The 22,823-nt window shown below is 37.2% G+C and overlaps 2 pseudogenes; both read left to right on the top strand.

Annotated features, from left to right (window-relative positions):
- Window positions 1–9,190: 9,190 nt before the first annotated feature.
- On the top strand, window positions 9,191–19,720 carry LOC131280198 (olfactory receptor 4C13-like; annotated as a pseudogene).
- Window positions 19,721–21,149: 1,429 nt separating this feature from the next.
- On the top strand, window positions 21,150–21,246 carry LOC111763909 (U6 spliceosomal RNA; annotated as a pseudogene).
- The last annotated feature ends 1,577 nt before the right edge of the window (window positions 21,247–22,823 follow it).

Genomic DNA, 22,823 nt, shown 5'->3' with positions numbered 1-22,823 from the left:
CTGTGATAAGTCATATAATTTTACCAACTTTTAGGATACACTCTGGTAGCTTATTAATCCACTGAATTCTAATGGTTCAGTAAGTGTAGCACTCTTCAAAGTGAAAAGGGTCTAGTCTCCCTTCCTCTATCAAAAAGGTTTTATGGTGTTTGTATGTAGGTTGGAGCTCTGGAATTTTAGAGTTTGACAATAGATTGGGGAGAGAAATGACTATAGAAGTGAAAAATATGAAAGTGGATAGCATCCAGGGACAAATCTAGAATTGAAATCCTGAAATAAATGAAGCCCGAAATTGACAGAAAGGTAAAATCCATACATATGGCAACAGGACAGATGCTTGACATCAAGATAGCCAAGATATTTTACAGTGGTGGGTGGAAAGTGGAGCCTCAAGAAATTCCAAGGCACAGCTGTAGAGTACCCTTGGACTTATTCTACCTTTGGGAGGAAATTACTAGTGGTGCCTAGTCAGTTTGAACAGAAAGGACAACCATGATGTTGGTGATGTTAGCCACAAACCTTCATAAAATTTCCCAAAGAACATGTCCAAATGATCTCAGAGATGATGACTAGGGGAACAGCTTAATAAATGATTATCTCTAATCATATCACATTTCATTGTTTGTTATTTTCACCTTTTTAATGTGATTTCATTTCCATTTATCACAGGACAATTGCAATTCTCATTTTAAAAAAATATTTGAAAATGGTAAGTCACCAAAGGTCTCTCACTTCCAACTGCCATTTGCATCCCTGCATTCATGTTCCTCAGATCACTCTGCTTCTACTTTTCATACCTGGCTGCAAGTTTTCATGCTTTACCTAGGGACTAATCATTGCCATCAACTGTCATAGATATGCCAAACTATGTTCATGTTTATGCTTTCATAAAAAGTTGAAGATATGAAGATAATAATCACAAATATTGGTACATTTAAATTATAAAAACAAATGCATATTAAATATAATGCTATCATACAATATTTATTCTAATATTATAAAATGAAACTAGATTTTTAATATGTGAAATTACCTGCATAGCATTTTAGCATATTTTTACATTGAATGTTGTTTGGACACACATTTCTATATATGATCATAATTCCTATTTTGTATTTGAAAAGGACAAGCATACCATAATATCAATATGCTTAAATTGCTTGACTTATTTCTTGGTCCTTGAGTTTGAGTTTCTTATTATCCTATGCAAAACTGAAGGGAGAAATAGATGTCTGCAATATTAGCTGGAGACTTAAATATACTACTCTCAGTATTACCTAGAACATCTATACAAAGCACAAATAAGGAAACAGAGAGCTTGAATAATATAAATGAACTAGACCTAATAGATATTTAGAACGCATTATATCCCAAAATAGCAGGATATGCATTTTTCTCATGTGCTCCTGAGAAGGCTCAGGAAAGATCACATGTTGGGTCACAAGACAGGTCTCAAAAAATTCTTAAAAAAATGAAATTATACAAGGCACATTGTATAATCATAATGGAATGAAGTTGGAAATAATAACAGGTGGAAAAAGGGAAAATTCACAAATATATGGAGGTTAAACAAGACATTCTTAATCAGTGGGTAAAAGAAGTTAGAAGACAAATTAGTAAATATCTCAAGACAAATGAAAATGAGAACAAAACACATCAAAACATGGAATACAGTGAAGACAATGCTCAGAGGGAAATTTATAGCCCCAAATGTTTACATTAAAAGAGAAGAGCTAAAATTGGAGACCTAATTGCACAACTGGAGGAATGAGAAAAAGAATAGCAAACTAATTCCAAAGCAAGCAGAAGGAAAGAATTAACAAAGATTAGAGAAGAAATAAGTGAAAATGAGAAAAAAAGAGAGAATAAACAAAACAAAAATTGGTTCTTTGAGAAGATCAACAAAATTGACAAACCCTTAGCTAGACTGACTAAGGAAAAGAAAGAAAATGCAAAGAAGATGTAAATAAATAATGTCAGAAATGAGAGGGGAAAATTTACTATTGACCTTGAAGAAATAACAGCTCATAAGAGGATATTATGAGCAACTGTACACTAACAAACCAGACATGGTAAACAAAATAGAAAAATATCTGGAAACTCACGAAAAACCTACACTGACCCTAGAGAAATAGAACATCTCAACAAACCAATCACCTAGGACATGCCTCTATGGCATATGAGTGTGTTCGAGTAAGCATAGGATGGTGTCTTGATGGGTGGAGACCCACATAATAACTGAAAGAATATTGTATTCCCATCCTTGGAAATCCTGCTATATTATTAATACAGAGGCAAGAATCCCCTGAGTACATGGGCAGAGCCCTAGCAAAAGAAGACAGACTAATATGCCAGGTGTTTGTTGCTGATGGTTATACTTATGAACCTTGTTCTGGTGAAATTGAATTTTAGCCTATTATTATATATTGCCTAAGAGTTACCACCTGAAAGCTTCCTTGTTGCACCAATGTGGTCTCTTTTTAATACAAACTCAGCATATAATACACTACCTTCACCCTGGCATGGGACATAACTCCCAGGGATAAGTCTCCCTAGCATGGAGGGATTATTACCAAGTATCAACTCCTGATGCATTTGGAAAAAAACCTTGACCAAAAGGTGAAATATCACATACAAATGAGTTTTTATAGTTAAGCAATTTCAAAGTGAGTTGGGAGATCATTCCAGAAGTTTTGTTTATGCACATCTCAGGAGGATCTCTTGACTACCACAGTAAACAATCCTTAAACAAAGGGGGTCCAAAGGGTTCTAGGGATATCTAGACACTCTAGGCAGGACAGACTATCTCAGGAATTTGGCACGCTGTGTTAGCGGGCCTTACTTTGGAATATATGCTTCCTAATGTAACAGAGTTAGACTCATTTATAATTTCCCTACTTATAGCTCTTCTGCCCCCCCTTTTGAACCTCTATTTAGCACTATACTCATTAAATAAATGTCTAGAGACTTAAATCTTCAGTCTGTTCACATGGCAGTTGAGCCCAGATTCTCTGAACAGCTCTAGCACCTATTCTCCAGTTCATTGGACTCACCCAGGACAACTAACAAAAGTATGATGATGGGCAACACTCATCCTAAAAAACAGAGAGTATCTACAACTGCAAACAAGACAGTTCCATACATCTGCCCCATGGTATCTAAGCCCACCTCAATCAGAAACAGAGTGGGCATCATCGTCCCAGTATCCTCAAGGCTGAAGAATGAACAAATATAAGGGGGAATGCAGTTATGGACTAAAGTAGACCTATTATTATTCTAGCAATGGAAGAACTTGTAACTGATCTAAAGGAAGTGGCCACCAGAAATTCTGAGGGGAGGAAGAGTGAAGAATTGATGTAACATGGGGAATTTTTGAGACATTGGAAATATCCTCCATGACATTGGAATGAAAGATATAGACCATTATATATTCTATCAAAATGTATAAAATTAAAAGGAAACTTCCTTAACATGGTAAAGGGCAAATATATGAATAACCAACAGCTAACACCATACTCAATGGTGAAAAATAAGATCTGGACCAAGACAAGGATGCCTATCATCACCACTCTTATATAACACTGTATTAAAAAGTACTTGCTCAAGCACTTAGAAAAGCACTTAGAAAAAGAAATAAAAGGCATTCAGAATAGAAAGGAAGAAGTGAGGGAAACGGACTTGGCCCAGTGGTTAGGGCGTCCGTCTACCACATGGGAGGTCTGCAGTTCAAACCCCGGGCCTCCTTGACCTGTGTGGAGCTGGCCCATGCGCAGTGCTGATGCGCGCAAGGAGTGCCCTGCCACACAGGGGTGTCCCCCACATAGGGGAGCCCCATGCGCAAGGAGTGCACCCTGTAAGGAAAGCCACCCAGCACGTAAGAAAGTGCAGCCTGCCCAGGAATGGCACCACCCACACTTCCCATGCCACTGACGACAACAGAAGCGGAAAAAGAAACAAGACGCAGCAAATAGACACAGAGAACAGACAACCGGGGGAGAGGGGGATTAAATAAATAAATAAATCTCAAAAAAAAAAAAAGAAGTGAAACTTTCACTATTTGCATATGGCATGATCCTATACATAGAAAGTCCTGAAAAATCTACAACTAAACTTCTAGAGCTGAGAAACAAGTTCCATGTGGTGGGATAGATGTTTAATATGCAGAAATCAGTAGCATTTCTGTACACTAATAATGAACAATCTGAGGAAGAAATCAAGAAAAAATATTTACAATAGCAACTAAAAGAATCAAATATCTAAGAATGAATTTAACTAAGGATGTAAGGGACTTGTACACAGAAAATCATACAATATTGTTAAAGGAAATCAAAGAAGACCTAAGTAAATGGAAGAATATTCCATGTTCATGGATTGAAAGAATAGATATTAAAATGTATATCCTACCTAATTTACTTGGAATAGTAAGGAGCTCCAAATAGCCAAAAACATACTGAAAGGGAAAATAAAATAAGAGGAATCACACTACCAAACTTTAAAGCATTAAAGCAACAGTTGTCAAAATGCATGAGATTAGCACAAGGAAAGACATAGTGACAAACAGAACTGAAGTGAGAATTCAGATATAGACAAGTCCATAGTTAGCTAACTGATATTTGACAAGTCCACCAAGCCCACTCACTTAGGACAGAGCAGTCTTTTCAATAAATGGGGCTTGGAGAACTGCATATCCATATCCAAAAGCATGAGCAATGAAAAAAAAAATAGGAAAATGGGCCACCCTCAAAATTAAAATCTTTTGGATTTCAAAGGAGTTTGTTAAGAAAGTGAAAAAGCAGGAAGCGGACTTGGCCCAGTGGTTAGGGCATCCGAATACCACATGGGAGGTCTGCAGTTTAAACCCCGGGACTCCTTGACCCGTGTGGAGCTGGCCTGTGCAGTGCTGATGCTCGCAAGGAGTGCCCTGCCATGCAGGGGTGTCCCCCGCATAGGCAAACCCCGCACACAAGGAGTGTGCCCTGTAAGAAGAGCTGCCCAGCATGAAAGAAAGTGCAGCCTGCCCAGGAATGGCAACGCACACACAGAGAGCTGACACAACAAGATGATGCAACAAAAAGAAACACAGATTCCCATGCCGCTGACAACAGCAGAAGCAGACAAATAAGAACACGCAGCAAATGGACACAGAGAACAGACAACTTGGGGGAGGGAGGGTAGACATAAATAAAATAAATCTTAAAGAAAAAAAAAGAAAGTGAAAAAGCAGCTCACACAATGGGAGACAATATTTGAGAACCATCTATCTGATAAGGACCTAATATCCAGCAAATATAAAGAAATTTTAGATCTTGAAAATAAAAAGAATAACAACCCCCTTTTTTTTTAAATGGGCAAGAGATTTAATAGAAACTTTCCAAAGATGAAATACAAATGGCTAAAAAGCACATGGAAAGATGTTCATCATCAATAGCTATTAGAGAAATGCAAATCAAAACTATGATACAATATCTTATGCCTAATAGACTGACTGATAAAAAAAGAAAAAAGAAAGCTACAATCATTGGAAGGATATGGAGGAGTAGGAACAATCATCCACTGCTGTTGGGAATGTAGAAAGGTGCAGCCACTGTGGAGGATGGTTTTGTGGTTCCCCAAGAAGCTAAGTATAGAATTGCCATATGATCTGGCAATCCCACTACTATGAATATACCCACAAGAACTGAAAGCAGAGATGTGAAAAAAAAATATATATATATGTGTACACCAATGTACATATATATATGTACACCAAAGTTTCTCATGACATTATTCATAGTTGCCATAAGCTATAGGCAACCCAAGTGCCCATCAATGGATGAAAGGGTAAACAAAATATGGTATATACATATGATGGAATATGACTCAGTTGTAAGAAAGAATGAAGTATGGACACATGCAATAACTTGGATGGATCTTGAAGACATTACGTTCAGTGAAGAAGGCAGTTATATGAGATGAATATTTCATAATCTCACTAAAGATATTGAACAGATTCATAAAGGTAGAGTGTGGAAAATAGGTTAACATGGGGTAAAGATTGAGTAGAGAGGGTGAGCTGATGTTCAATCTGGGTAGAATCTATGTAAGGTGGATGGGGTGGGTTTGGCAGTGAATGAGGGAGATAGTGGTCGAGCAATATGAATGAGGTTGATGATGCAGGAGTGTGAGTGTGACATCAGTTGGGGAGGTGGGTTAGGTTATCCATAGAGCTGGGGGTGGTTTGGAAGAAGGAATAGGTGAACTCTGGGAAGGTAGAGGACTCTGGTTGAGAATACAATTTTAGTAATGCTTTTTGGCAACTATGGTAGGGGATAGTCAGTATTGCAGGGTGTTGGAATGTTTGGGCAAGGAAGCACCTGAGATATGCCACTATGGAATATGAATGTCTTCCGGAGGCCTTGGCCATAGGGTGTTATCTCAGCGGATAGAGACCCACACAATAACTAACAAATATTAAATTCCTCCTAAGGAGTCCTGCTCTGTTCTCTAACAGAGTGACAAGAATCTCTAAATTACATAAGCAGTGCCTAATAAAAGAAAATAGTTCAATATGCAAAGACCTCAATATTAATGTTATGCTCATGAATTTATGAACTTTATTCTTGTAAAACTGAAACTATCCTAATAATATCTATTGCTTAAGAGTTAACTCCTGAAATCCTCCTTGTTATTCAATGTGGCCTCCTTCTAAGCCAAACTCAGCAAATAAACTCTGGTATGGGACATGACTCCTGGGAATGAGCTTCCCTGTCACCAAGGGATTATTACCAAACACCAACCAGTGATGCATTTGGAAAAAGACCTTGACTGAATGTGGGTGAAATTAAATAGAAAACAGTTTTTACAGTTAAGAGATTTCAAATGATTTGGGAGGTCATTCCAGAGGTTATAATTATGCATGTTTCAGGAGGATCTCACTAACTGCCACAGTAAATAAAGCCTCAAACAGGGGTGATCTGAAGGTTCTAGAGACACACGGACACTATAGGGAATGCACACAACCTGCATAAAATCAGGACTCTGTTGGTGGGCCTTACCTTGAAATATATGGTAAGCTATTTTCTCACTGTAATGTGTTAGTTAAGCTCATTTATAATTTACCTACACAAGATTCTTCTACCTCTTTTATATGAATCTGTAATTAGCACTATGCACATTAATATATGTCTCAGAGACTTAATTCTTTTGTCTGTTCATATGCTGGTAGAGCCATGAATCTCAACCAAGTTGTAGCCAGCACATACTCTTCACTTCATCAGACTCACCCAGGACAAGTAACAAAATCATGATGGTGGGCAACACCCATCCCCAAAATCAAAGAATATCTACAAACTGCAAGCCAACAGTTCTTTCCATCTGCCCCTAAGCTCTAAGTCCCTTCTCAATCTGAAGCAGGACAGGCAACTTCATCTTAAAATCCTTATGATTGAGGAAAGAAAAAACTTAAGGGGAGAATGCAACTATGGACCAAATTAGACATATTATTATTGTAGTAACAGAAGACCTTGAAACATTAATATAAAATAATGGTTACCAGAGATTCTGAGGGGAGGAAGAGGGAAGAATAGATGGAATATAGGGCATCTTTAGGGCACCAGATTTGTTATTCATGATTTTTAAATCACAGATACAGTACATTATATATTTTGTCAAAACTTATAAAATTGTGTGGTTCAAAGTGTAAACTATAATGCAAACTATTGACCATGGTTAGTAGAAGCACTTAGATATTTGTTCACCAATTATAATAAATATACTATACTCATGTAAGGTATTATTAATTGTGGAAAATGTGAGAGGAGGAAGAGTGGGGTATAGAGGTATCCCCTATATTTTCAATATAACTTTTCTGTAACCTAAAATTTCTTTAAAATAAAGTTAAAAACAAGAAATGCAACCCAATTTATAAATGGACAAAAGTCTTGAGCAGAAATTTTTCCAAAGTAGAAATTCAAATGGTCAAAAAGCACATGAAAAATGGTCAATCACTAGCTATTAGGGAAATACAAATCATAACTACAATGAGATATTTCACACCTTACAGAATGGCTATTATTTTAAAAAGGAACAGGAAATTACAGTACTTAAGAGGGTCCTGAGAAATAGATAAACTCCTTTACAATTGGTGGAATGTAAAATGGTGCAGTCTCTGTGGAGATGGTTTGGTGATTCCTCAGGAAGCTAAATATAGAACTGCCATATGATCCCACAGTCACATTACTAGGAATATATTCAGAAGTAATGAAAGCAAGGACATGGACCAACATTTACTCATCAATGTTCATAGGCAGCATTATTCACAGTTGCTATGAATGGATAAACAAAATGTATTATATACATAGGATGGAATACTATTCAGCTATAAAGATAAATGAACTGGGGATTCATATGACAACATGGATGACCTTGTTTAAATTATGTTGAGTGAAATAAGCCAGGCACAAAAGGACAACTATTGTATGGTCACACTAGTATTGATGTGGGCTATGGGTGGGAGGCTCTTTGTCTCTTCAAAGATGACCTTAACCTAAACTGTCTGTCCTGACTTGTGGGTGTGGAACAGTAAGAGGCTGCAGTCCTGCCCTTGGTGACCATGGCAATGACTCCAGTCCCAGGAAACAGTTTAACAATGCAAAGTCTATAAACTTTAAATATTCAGGGAAAATGCAAACCAAATGTGCTAAAAGCTTATCTAGAATGTATGAAACCCATGCTAAAAGCTTACCTAGGATGTGGAAGATATATGCTAATTCAGGCCTATTGAGAACTGAAACAAAAGACCATTTGGTCTTTCCTCTCTGTATAAAAGGGACTTAAAAATCTTGTTTGGGGCTCGGGATTGGAAAACAAAACTCCCGAGTCTGGCCGGCCATCAATAAACCATTTTTCCTTCTCAAAATCATTCCTGAGTCCTGGCCTTTCTATATGCAAATAATTGAACCTCTGTTAAATTCTACAACATTATTGGAGGCTCATCCAGGTTGCAAATGAAGGCCAGAGATAGTAGCATTTTGCTGCCCCTTCCAAGTCCCTGAGGAAGCCGGGAGGACTCGGGTGAACCCCAAATCTCAGTGCCCCTGGATTAAGTTTAATCCAGAAAAGATGTGGGCTCCACCAGAGTCTTCCCAACAAAAATTGAGGGAAATGGAAGGTCTGAAGAGAAAGATTCTGGGAACAAAAAAGATCTCCAAACATGGAAGAAGGTAAGACTCCCTAGGTGAGCACAGTCTGGAGAACCTAGCTTTAATTGCTAAGAAGGAAGGCTGATCATCTCCTGAAAGAATCCTAGTAACCCCAGAAAACTAGGGGGAAGCTGTTCTCCCTAGGTCTGGAAAAAGGAGGAAAACTGGGAAAAAGCCTGGTGTTTTGGGTTTGTCTAACTACATGTTAGAATCTAGTACTGGTCTTATATCCACTGAAGGAATGGAGGCTTGGCACCTGAAAATTCATGGTAAAAAGGTAAAAACATAGTTTAAAATGAATCTTTAAATGCCAATACTCTCTTGCTGGTGAATTAAATGCATAACTTGCAGGTGAGAATTTGTTCCATTACTAAGAAAAGGCAGGACTTTACAGAATTGTTACTAATAAAATTCTTGTAGCTTAATTAATAAAGGTATCCAATTCACCTTAAGGTTAAAAAATAAAAACTGTAACTAAGAGTTAAGATCATTTATAGATACATTTATATTATAAAACAGCAGAAAGGTAATAACTGAAATTATAACTGGGTGAATTTAGCCTGAAACTATTATTGTAGGTGTAAATTCTAAATTAACTTTATCTTCATTTATGGTTACTTCAAGCATAGCCTCACCCCTTGCCTTTGCCTATGGTTATTTCATAACAGCTCCTGTCCTACTGGTATTAGTAACCCTGCTTTCTCTCATGAATCCAAGTGTAAACTAAATTGCTGCCTGGTGGAATTCTTAGCCCTTTGGGTTAAACGACCACTGGAGTTTTATTATCTCCCAAGGACTGGGGGGAAAAAGGAAGTCTCCTGTCTTGGCTGTAAGTGTTCCCAAAAGTAGCAATTCATGAGAGAAACCAATCTCCCTGAGGCTTCAAATAGCCTCAGTAAATATACATAGAATTAATCTTGTTGCTTATCAAAATTCTGCTAAATTCAAGGTAAAATATAAAGTTCTGAAACAAAGAGAATTGCATTAAAACATTGGGAACATTTTGGTTACAAGCCATTAGTTAAGAAACAAAATTCTTTTGTAAAACTGCATGGTCATAGTGTAAAACTGCACAGCCATAGTGCAAATTAAGAAAACTTTTAGAAGTCTTTGAAATGTTTTGCAGTCACACTTACTTTGTGAAAAATGGAAGTTTTAAGTAACTACAGTTATGTTTTTGTGTCAAACTATTCATGTCTGCCTATTTACTCAAATTGTTGAGGTTAAATTTGCAGTTATATAAGAAATATATATTTCTGGACCCCAAATTAAGCTAAACAGTATATAAAATAATGTAAATTATAAGTAACATCAATGAGTTGCGTTTCTGTGTCTAACTCTTTTTGTGTCTGCCCATTTGCTCAGCGTATGTCTTCTACATCAAGATGATAATATCAAATTAACAAGTGAAAATTCCTAAAAGAGCTCTATTCAAATTGTTAAAAATTAAATACACAATTATATATGTGAATAAATATTCTTGGAGCCCAAATTAGACTAAGCAGGATGGAAAAGTCATATAAAAATTTGATTATAGGAACTATTGGGAAAGGGCCTTCTCTTTGTAACAACTTTGAAGGCAAGACTAGGTATGGCAGATTAAACGTATCTAATATGCTGGGGAATTAAGAACCAGTTTTCCTTGTAATTTCCCAGTTTAAACCTTTTGTCAGCCATAAAATAAAGGTAGTTAGTGGGTCTGTTGATAAATTTCAGTAAGTAAGGAAAAGTCCATAAACACTATGGAGAGATCTTTCCGGGATTATGATTAAACAAATTAAGGAATTGTGTAATGTGTTTTGAAGCCAATGTGCTTTTAAAAAATTTTTCATTTTCATAACTTAAACAAAGAAAAGTGTTTAGCTTCCTGAAAAGAAAAAAAGAACATTCCTTGCATAAACTATTGTTGTAGAATTTGAGAGAAGTTCAATTACTTGAGTATAGAGAGGCCAGGACTCAGGAATGATTTGGAGAAGGAAAAATGGTTTATTGATGGCCAGCTGGACTCAGGAACTTTCTGTTTGAATCCTGAGCCCCGAACAAGATTTTTTAGTCCCTTTTATACAGAGAGGAAAGACCAAATGGTCTTTTGTTTCAGTTCTCAATAGGCTTGAATTAGCATATATTTCCATATCTTAGTAAGCTTTTAGCATGGACCTCAGGCATTCGATAAGCTTTTAGCATATTTGCTTTGCATTTCCACTGAATACTTAAAGTTTATAGACCTTGCATTGTTAAACTGTCTCCTGCTCACCAAGGGCAGGACTGCAACCTTTCATCATCTCACACCCACAAGTCACAGATAGTTTAGGTTATCTCTGAAGAGACAAAGAGCCTGCCACCCATAGCCCACATCATTTCCCCCCTTTGCCAAAGTTTAACTTGCTAAGTTTTGGCATAATTATTGTTGGAGCTATGAGGTGGGTGGCTGTTTGTTGTTTTGATTGATTATTTATCAATCTTTAGTGTAGCATCCAGGACTGTTTTTAAGAGTTTAGAAGTTTTCATTCTGGACAGCAGAATCCTGGGGTGGGGGTCTCCTGCAGTCATCCTGCAGCCACCGGCACTCACATGGATTTTCAGTCAGGTTCCAGATCCATCTATTAATTTTATTTTACCCTTGAAGAGTTTACATCTTTAATTTAAAAGGGGTGCTGAAGGGAGATGGATCTCTTTTCTGTAACTGCATCCTGATGGCCATGGGCTGTAGTCATTGCTTAATAAGGTGTAAAACTCTTATTTTATTCTAATTGGAGGAAGATGGATCTGGCATTCTGTATGAAGTTGGATGAAGTTTTCATATGGTTAATAAGATGTTCACTCTGAAAGAAACAAACTTAATTAAAAATTTGGAATACCCATTTTTAAAAGAGGACACATTGGATTACAGAGGTAGACAAGGTTAGGTGTCTATAAAGATGGCACTCCTTAAAAGCTGGTGGGAACAGCATATATATATATATTTTAAGTTATTCATCTTTAGAGAGAAATTGCAACAGACACTTAGCTTTGTCTGAAGACACATTCCAAGCTGTTCAATGATTGGCACTCATTTGCTCTGTCAGATGCTCCTGGTCAACTGGCACTCCTTGGGCAACTGGCTTCACTCAGGATTAGAACACTAAGTTGGAAATTCTCTTCATTTTCACCCGTGGGAGTGGTCAGAACTACAGAATGAAGGTTTTTTCACACCTTTGTTTTAATTGTACAATTTCTAGCAATTTTGACTTGTTCAATAGGTGACTCACCATCAGCAAGCAAGCCTCCAGCAGAATACAATAGAATATAGAAGTTGACTGAGACTGGCTGAGACTGCCACCTTATTCTATAGACAAGTTTTTAACTGTTTAGAAAATGATTTTACCAGGAATTTAACATGTCTAATATACTTCTGCACTTGGTCCAAAATAGAAAAGATAACGTTATAATTATTAGGCATATATTTAGTACAGGATAAAAGTACAGCACTTAATATTAACTAATGTATTACTTAATGCATAAGGATTCAGAGTTGCAATTATTAGTTTTGAGTTTCAGGTTTGTAATACTTTACATGTTATTTCTACATGAGAGCAGGCCATAATGCCAATTGTGTTTAACTTTCACTTACTGTATCCTGGTATCATGGCTCCACTTAGCATGTTCTTCAAAGCAGTGAGCAAGTCGCAGCATCCTTGATCTTAGAGAGAATTTCCAGTATTCTACTAGCCTGGTGCATAGTGCTCTCTGGCACTATGGAACAGTGCCAGTCTGGAGGCGATATCCATTGTACACTTGGTTGTACCGAGTCATTATTGCCTGCTGCAGGAGCTTGAAACTGCAACGTAGTTTCCATCAACTTCAGGAGCAGAACCAGAGGCTGATATAGCAAATATTTTTAATTGAGGGGTCAGTGACCAGCCTAGCCAATAACTCACATGGAGAGGTCACCTGTAATGTATTCAAGGCCTGGTTTGAATGCACAAGAGTTCGACAATGTTAAAGGTTATTCCTTGTTTTTATATATATTTTAAACAACTTAATGCAACACATATTTCAAATGACTGTTCACTTACACAATTTTACTATGAAGATAACAGTAGGTACTCTAGTAATAGAAGAAAATATTTTTCATTGTTAAAATGAAAACAGAATATTTCCAATAGAATCAAGATAACCTTTTATTACCATTTACTTAAATATGTACTTTGCGGTGGCCTTCAGACAGGTTTTATTATGATTAAGTTATATCTGCTACCAATACTAATCTAAGTTTTAGTTAACAATGACTTCTAGAACTAGAACTATTTAAACATTTTCAGTTTGGCAGATGTTTTACAACCTCCTTTTAATTGACCATAACCACATTGACTAGACACCTCATGTTTAAATAAACTTATTAAATTACAATTACCAAAGAAATTTACTCTATTTATTTAAGAGAGCATATCTACAATCTTTTTCCTTTAGCCTAATTTCACCAATGTGAACTTACAATTTTCATTACTCTAAAGATTTTGTATATATAATGTTAATTTAGTTTATAAATTAACTATGGGAGATTACACTCAAGTTAAATAAAATTGAAACCATAATAGTTTATGCAAGGAATGTTCTCTTTTTCCCTTACAGGAAGCTAAAAACTTCTTTTCTTTAAGTTATGAAAATTAATAATTTAAAAGCATACTGACTACCAGGTTTTAAAACACATTACACAATTACTTAATTTTTAAAATCATAACCCAGGAAAGATCTCTCCATAGTTTTTATGGACTTTCTTTTACTTACTGAAATTTGTTAATAGAGCCACTAATTACCTTTATTTTGTTGGAAAGAAATCTTCTGGAAGAAAATAAGGCTCACCAGATTGTGGAGAAGAAAAGAATTTATTCTCAATCTTGCAAGAAGGGGCGCAGAGCCAGATGTGGCTGGTGCCCCAAACAAAGAAAAATGACACAATTTATACCCCTAAGCCTAGCATGTAAGCTTTTCCTCTGTTTTTCCATAGACTGGATACTTCAGAAGTTACATCTTATCTGAGATATAACTTTCCCACGCAAAAGTTTGTGATTTAACTGCTTCCTCTATCACATTCCAACCATTTTAGTTTTTACCTGCTCCCCTTTGTCAAATAAGGAATAGAACTTAGTGCTGAAATGGCACTGACTTAGCTCCTTCTTGGGCATCCTCCCACTGCCCACAGGACTGGCCTAAACTGGTTTCCTCCACTGCTGTCCAACCCGGGAGTAGGAGACTGAGGCAGCAGGCCGCCAGGTTACATCAACATTTTTCTTATGTGAAAATTAACCTAATCTTTGCTTTTTTTACATTTTATGGCTGACAAAAGGTTTAAACTGGGAAATTACCAGGCAAACTGATTCCTAATTCCCTAGCCTAGTAGACAGGTTTAATCTGCTACACCTAGTCTTGCCTTTAAAGCTCTTGCAAAGAGGAGGCCCTTTCCCAATTGTTTCTATAATCAGATTTCTATGACTTTTTCATCCTGCTTAGTTTAATTTGGGCTTTAAGAATATTTATTTACATATATAACTGCATATTTAATTAACAATTTGAGTAGAGCTCTTTTAAGAATTTTGATTTGTTAATTTGATATTATCCTGATGTATGAAGACATACACTGAGCAAATGGGCAGACACAAAAAGTTAGACAATGAAACAAAACTCATTGATATTATTTATAATTTGCATTATTTTATATACTGTTTAGCTTAATTTGGGGTCCCAAAATATATATTACTTATAACTGCATATTTAGCCTCAACAATTTGAGCAAATAGGCAGACATGAATAGTTTGACACAACAGCATAACTTTAGTTACTTTAAACTTCTAATTCTTACAAAACAAGTGTGACTGCAAAACATTTCAAAGACTCTTGAAACTCTTCTTAATTTGCACTATGATTGTGCAGTTTTATACTATGACTATGCAGTTTTACACAAGAATTATCTTTCTTAATGGATTGTAACCAAAATGTTCTCAATGCTTTAGCACTATTTTTTTTGTTTCAGAATTTTATATTTTACTTTGAATTTAGCAGAATTTTGGATAAGCAACAAGATTACTTTTATATATATTTACTGAGGCTATTTGAAGCCTCAGGGAGACAGACTGGTTTCTCTCATGAATTGCCACTCTTAGGAACACTGACCGTCAAGGCAGGAGACTTCTCCCCCTCCACCCCCCTTTTTGATTTTGGAGATAATAAAACTCCAGTGGTCATTTAACCTTATTCCATCAGGCAGCAATTTATTTAGTTTACACTTGAATTCATGAGAGAAAGGGTTACTAATACAGGAAAGGAGACAATGATGTCCCAGCTCTTCTCAATTATGAAATAACCATAGGCAAAGGCAAAGGGTGAGGTTAGGCTTGAAGTAACCATAAACAAAGGAAAGGTTAGTTTAGAATTTACACTTCAATAATAGTTTCAGGCTAAATTCACCCAGCTATAATTTCAGTTATTGTCTTTCCACTGTTTTATAATATAAATGCATTTATAAATGATTTTAAATCTTAGTTACAATTTTTATTATTATTTTTTAAAAACCTATTAATTTTATAACACCTTTAAATACCTTTCATTCAACTTATAACATATTAAATGAACTTAACCATTACTTTAATTTTTCCTTTAAAGTAAAAGAATAAATCTCTTGCAGTTAGTGTGAAATAAAAAGCTACTTTTCAGGATTTGATTTCTAGAACATATATTTTCTTTTAAAAGAGGAAAGACTCTTCTCCAAACACTGAGGAAATGATGAAGTTAAAGCACAAGAAGGTATTTTGATAAAAGATTTTCTTTGTATATTGATCTTACTCAATTTTAATCATAAAAATTTTCCATCCACAAACCTTCTACACTTTCAGTATTCATTCAGGTTTTCAGGTTTTGTCCTACACTCTACTCTTTCCAATAATCAATCATTTTATCTTAGGACAAAATCATCTTCTGTTTCCTTAAAAATAAAAACACACTCCATATATCCCACATACTAAGTTACCAGGCAAACTTCTTACAACATATAATTGCCATTAATACTAAACAAGCTTGTTAAAACAATGAACCTTTCTTCACTTTAAATACTTAGTAGTGTGTAATATCAGAAACAATTTTTTTGGAAACAAGTTGGCAGGGGAGACTGGCTGCCGAAAAAGTTTGTTATAATTACCTTTTATTATTATTATTATTATCAATTCAGTTTTTGTTAAATAATGACTTTCTGCAATTAGCCATTTAAATACCTTAATTTAAACAATGCTTTGTAAAACTTTTATAATTATTTATACCCTTAAGACAAATTTTACCTTCACAGAACACATTCTCTTACTTAAAGTTACTACAATACCTTCTAAGAACCTGGGCAGAAGGCAAAGGTATTTTGGCTTTGACACCCTAGGGAGGGAACTTTACCGCATTTATTCTGATTCTGCTTTTTACCCCCTTCATGGCAGTCGGGTGCACAACAATCAAACAGGAATGCAGCTTACGAATAGAAGGTGTGGACTCACTGGAAAGGGGCAAGCCGCTCCCCCCTTTCCAGCTTTCAGGCCAAAATGGGCAGACAGAACCTACTCAAATTCAGCAACTCTCCAGGGGACCCAGCCACCCTGACTGGGGTAGCCCCAACAAACTTGGGTGCATGGCACGGACACAAATGGCCTCCAAACCCCAGCAAAGGGCCAGACCAGAGACAAGACAGCAGAGCATGCACAAACATCTAGACTCCACAAGCATCCAGACTCCTCAGTTTTGCCCCATAATCATTTCACCCCCTTGCCAATGGCAAGGGAGGGGTCCAGTTCAGCTGTAATTCTACTTTACATAAGGACACAACTCCAACACTAGCATTGGGCTGACACAGACAGAAGCACAAAGGTCACTAATCTGACCCACAAGTTTATATATATTTTCACCATGGCTGCCCCCACAGCCATCACAAACCTCAGAACACTTAACATTGGTATAAAGTGAATTCATTCACAATTTAGCACCATAACAAAAGATTTCAGCTAGACTTTTTCCACTGTTTAAACTTTACACCCAGACCAAGCTCCACCAGAAAAGCTGATCCATTTTCCTGTAACCAAGTTTTGTTTTTTTTCATCTAGACCAATTTCCAGGACATTAGGACTTGAACCTATAAATAGCCCTTTTTACTAAAATCAAGACTCCACTCCTTTAGTGGATATAAGACTAGTACCAGATTCTAACATGCAGTTAGACAAATCCAAAACACCAGGGCATTTTCCCAGTTTTTCTCCAGGACATTAGGACTTGAACCTATAAATAGCCCTTCCTATTAAAATCAAGACTCCACTCCTTTAGTGGATATAAGACTAGTACCAGATTCTAACATGCAGTTAGACAAACCCAAAACACCAGGGCTTTTCCCCGGGTTTTCTCCTTTTCCCAAGCCTAGAGAGAATGGCTTCCCCCCAATTTTCTGGGGCTACTAGGGTTCTCTTGGGAGGTGATCAGCCTCCCCTTCCTAGCAATTAAAGCTAGGGCTTTCCAGACCGTGCTCACCCGGGGAGTCTTACCTTCTTCCATGTTCGGAGTTCTTTTTCGTTCCCAGAATCTTTCTCTTCAGACCTTCCATTGCCCTCGATTTTTGTCAGGAAGATTCTGGTGGAGCGCACATCTTTTCTGGATTAAACTTAATCCAGGGGTGCCCAGATTTGGGGTTCACCTGAGTCCTCCCAGCTTCCTTGGGGATTTGGAAGGGGCAGCAAAATGCTACCGTCTCTGGCCTTCATTTGTTGTCCTGCCGCGGTCGCCAAAAATGTTGTAGAATTTGAGAGAAGTTCAATTACTTAAGTGTAGAGAGGCCAGGAATCAGGAATGGTTTTGAGAAGGAAAAATGGTTTACTGATGGACGGCCGGACTCGGGAACTTTCTGTTTGAATCCCGAGCCCCGAACAAGATTTTTTAGTCCCTTTTATACAGAGAGGAAAGGCCAAATGGTCCTTTTGTTTCAGTTCTCAATAGGCTTGAATTAGCATATATTTCCACATCTTAGTAAGCTTTTAGCATGGACCTCAGGCATTCGATAAGCTTTTAGCATATTTGGTTTGCATTTCCCCTGAATACTTAAAGTTTATAGACCTTGCATTGTTAAACTGTTTCCTGCTCACCAAGGGCAGGACTGCAACCTTTCATCATCCCACACCCACAAGTCACAGAGAGTTTAGGTTATCTCTGAAGAGACAAAGAGCCTGCCACCCATAGCCCACATCAATACAAGTGGGGGAACTTTGGGGGTTATTGATGTCCACATGGACTTCTTGCCAGGTTCCAGATCCATCTATTGATTCCCTATCTTACTAGCTAATTCAATAAAACTTCTTCTTTTTTTTTTTTTTTTTAGAAAATTAAAATAAAGTCAGAAAATTTTAAATAACAAAATAAATGTTACCTCTGGTGATACCTGTAGAATGAAAATGAAAGACTTGAAATAGTTTTGTTTTGCATTATGGAAAATAATACACTCCATGGGTATCTTTATTTAGGGCATAGAAATATATTTACTGAGGATAAGTTGAATTTTTATTTTTCATTTAAATTGCTTCACACCTGCTATTAATTGATGGAGAAGATGAACAATGTGACAGAATTTATTCTACTGGGCTTGACCCAGAATGTGCAGCTTCAGAAATTTTCATTTGCTGTGTTTTAAATTGTTTACTTGGTCACCCTGGAAGACAACTTGCTCATCAAGATCACTGTCAGCACCAGCAAAGCTCTGGGATCCCCCATGTACTTTTTTTTTTTTTTTTTAATCTCTTATAGATGTCTGCTATTCTTCCTCCATAACCCCTAAGATGCTAGCTAGCTCTCTGGCTGTGAGGAAAACCATCTCTTTCAGGGGATGCATGACTCAGATCTTTGCTGAACATTTTTATGGTGCAGCAGAGATCATCCCACTTGTAGTGATGATCTATGACCATTACATGTCCATTTGCAAATCCTTGCACTACACAACCATCATGAGCTGAAAAGTATGTGGCCTACTTGTGGGAATGACCTGGGCCAGAGACTTTGTCCACACCTTCATTCGGATCCTTTTCATTGTCTGGCTGCCCATCTGTGACCCAAATGTCATAGACCACTTCATGCGTGACTTGAAACTTTTGTTGAAATTTATCTGCATGGACACCCATATCCTTGGTCTCTGTTGCATCCAACAGTGGGTTCATCTGTCTGTTAAGCCTCCTCTTTTTAATGGTTTCCTGTGTGGTCTTCCTGTACACTTTGAAATCTCACAGCTTGGAGGGGAGGAGCAAAGTCCTGTCCACCTGTATCTCTTTCATCTTCATGATCATCTTATTTTTTGCACCCTGCATGTTTGTGAATCTACGTCCAACAACCACCTTCCCTATTGATAAAGCTGTAGTGTGTTTTATACAATAACTTCCATGTTGAATCACTTGATCTACACTTTCTGCATTACACTAGGGAATGCAGTGGTGAAAAATGCTAATCAGGAATCTCTGGGGTCAATAGTTGACTCCAACTGTGAAATAATCATGACAAAATAAAAATAACATTATCCTTTAAATGGTGAAGAGAAAATATCATTTCTAGGCTTCAAGGCAAGTGGAAACTAAATGTCAAAATTAGGTTGAGAGCTCATTTCAGCAGCACATATATTAAAATTAAAATGATACACAATGTCCAGCATCTGTCCCTGCAGCACCACCCCAGGACAACTCTAAATCCTGAAAATGCCCCCACATCATATCTCTTCTTCCCTCTCTCTACCATTAGCAGTTACCGTGGCCACTTTCTCCACATCAATACAACAATTTTTACCCTTACTAATCACAATAGTTTCCCAGCAGAACACCAGTAAGTCCTCTCTAATCCATTCTCTATTTCTCCATCCTGTAGACCCTGGGTTGGTTATGTCCAGACCCCTTCTACATCAAGAGGGGGCTTAGATTCCACATGGATGATGGATGCAATTCTCCTGCCTGCTGTTGTAGGCACTCTTGACTCCCTGGTGTGGTGGTTGACCTTCTTCACCTCCCTGTTAGCTGGCCAGAGTAAGTCCAATAAACCATCGGGTAGGAGCTGCAAGTCTGCTGAAGCTCAGGATCTAGCTGTCACATGGACAGTCCAGAGATTCAGATCTCCTGAGTATACACCAACCACAGTGCCAACCACAGGTCCAGTAAAAATGACAGAAGAGGTATGTGTAGAAATGACACATCTGAGTCCAACTCCATCATACTCAGGAACACAAACTCCAAAGTAGAGCCAAAGGATATGGCCCTGAACTCCAGAGCCATCTACCATAACCAAAGAACCTGTGGGTCTCTGCAGCCCTCAGAACCAGACCTGCATTTCCATATACCTTGGCTGTCTCTGGTACCCTGCTGAGGTGTGCATAAGCATCACCCCTCTGATGACCTCCTGACTCTTTTGGAGACTTATAACCATATAAACTCTGAGGGAGAGTGTAGATAACAATGTAGACCACTGTCCATGTGGTACAGCAGCACCTCAAAATGTATTCATTAGGTGCAGTGAATGTGCCAAGATGATAGAAGAAGTTGTTGATGTGGGAGGAGTGGGGTAGGGGGGTTTGGGGGTATATGGGGACCTTATTTTTTTAATGTAACATTTAAAAGAAAACAGAGAAGGAAACAAAAAAGATATAAGGGGAGTAGATATACCTCAGTGGTTGAGCATTTGCTTTCCATGTATGAGATCCTGGGTTTAATCCCCAGTACCTGCTTTAAAAAAAAAAGTTAAAAAAGAAAAGACATCATCATATCTGTAATATGCTTTGGAAATTTCACTTTATCTTATCTAGCTAATTCATGGATGCCATTCTGAACATGAATTTTAAGTTATTATTCCCAAATCCCCACCATTTCTGTGTCTACAGCTGGAAAATTTCTAAGCTGTGCAGTGTTTCAAGAATTTAAGGGGTTTTATAATAAAGGTTCATCACAAACAATAATTGGGAAAGGCGAAAAAAAAAAAAAGAATGATACAGAGATTAGCATGGCCCCTGTGCAAGGATGACACACAAATTCATGAATTATTCCATATTTTTGCTTTTACCCCAAATCAATACCCTTTTAAAAGCCAAAATAAAAAAAAATATTAAAAAAAGCAGCATGATGTTATCTACAGGTCTCTGAAGAAAGGCTCAGATTTAAAATTATTTATCATTATTGAAATACGCCACTTAGATTTATACATTGCCTATTTGGTTGTCAATCTTTGATGTGCATTCAGAATTAGAGTTCTTGTTAAAATACAAGGGAAACGGACTTTGGCCCAGTGGTTAGGGCGTCCGTCTACCATATGGGAGGTCCGCGGTTCAAACCCCGGGCCTCCTTGACCCGTGTGGCGCTGGCCATGCGCAGCGCTGATGTGCGCAAGGAGTGCCGTGCCACGCAAGAGTGTCCCCCGCGTGGGGAAGCCCCACGCGCAAGGAGTGCGCCCGTGAGGAAAGCCGCCCAGCGTGAAAAGAAAGTGCAGCCTGCCCAGGAATGGCGCCGCCCACACTTCCCGTGCCGCTGACGACAACAGAAGTGGACAAAGAAACAAGACGCAGCAAATAGACACCAAGAACAGACAACCAGGGGAGGGGGGGAATTAAATAAATAAATAAATCTTAAAAAAAAAAATACAGATTCTTAGAAAACAATTTTAGGATCTAATTAGTACTACTATTGCTGGATTTACATCTTTATCAAATCATTCATATATATTTGAAGTGATTGATATTTAAACAACTTTGAGAAATAAAGTTACTAATTATGTTTACATCTTTGCCTGTTAATAAAGTCACATTATATGAAACTCTCACATCTTCATAAACCATAGAGTGAAAGCTTACTATCTTTGTAATGGCAAAACAAAAATAAAATATTCTGAGCAAATATTAATGTTTTGAACTTTATTGTGCTTCTTCTCTTTTTATACTTCCTAAGCATCAATCATATCTGTTAGCAGTCTCACTTTTCCTTTTTCTGACTCTAATGGAAAGGCCTACCATTTGTTTTACTGTATTATTTGAACTAAAACTTACTTTTATTATTATCCTAATTGGTCATTCCCATTGACAGCATTATTTTCATAGATTTATTAAAGTATGAAGATTTTATGTATCATGTCTTGTGCACATATTTTGAGGAGTAGATTATAGGATTTAGCATAGTGTCTGAGGAAGAGAGCCCTGAGTTCAAAGCTTACCTATGGTGTAAATTGTAGCAAAACACAGTTTCAGTTAAGGGGAAATGATAGATGTATTATCAGGGACAAATAGCATCATCTCTTTAAAGTGCTTAGAACTTCTAAATGCTAACCAAATGTTGGTTATATTAAATACACTTTGTTACTAGAGTCCCAGTAAATATAAAAGAACTACCCAAGTGGCCCTGTGTGCTAACCTAATATTTTTAGAAAAGAAGACACATAACTTCTCTGCCCCTGCTGTGAACAAAAATACTCTGAGAGCTGACTGGTCTTCTAGATGTTCTTGGGGGATTTAATAGACCCTAAATTCATCATTTATCCTGAAACTTTCTCCTGATTTTTTAATCTCCTTTTGTCCTTTTCTTCCATGTCCTTGCAGCGGATCCATTTGTGGTTCTTATTTCATCCAGAAAAGCTCTGTTTGAA

This window comes from Dasypus novemcinctus, chromosome 10, assembly GCF_030445035.2.
Source record: "Dasypus novemcinctus isolate mDasNov1 chromosome 10, mDasNov1.1.hap2, whole genome shotgun sequence".
Classification (NCBI taxonomy): Eukaryota; Metazoa; Chordata; class Mammalia; order Cingulata; family Dasypodidae; genus Dasypus; species Dasypus novemcinctus.
Note: the sequence above shows the minus strand (reverse complement) of the source record. Positions and strands in the feature narration are given on the sequence as shown.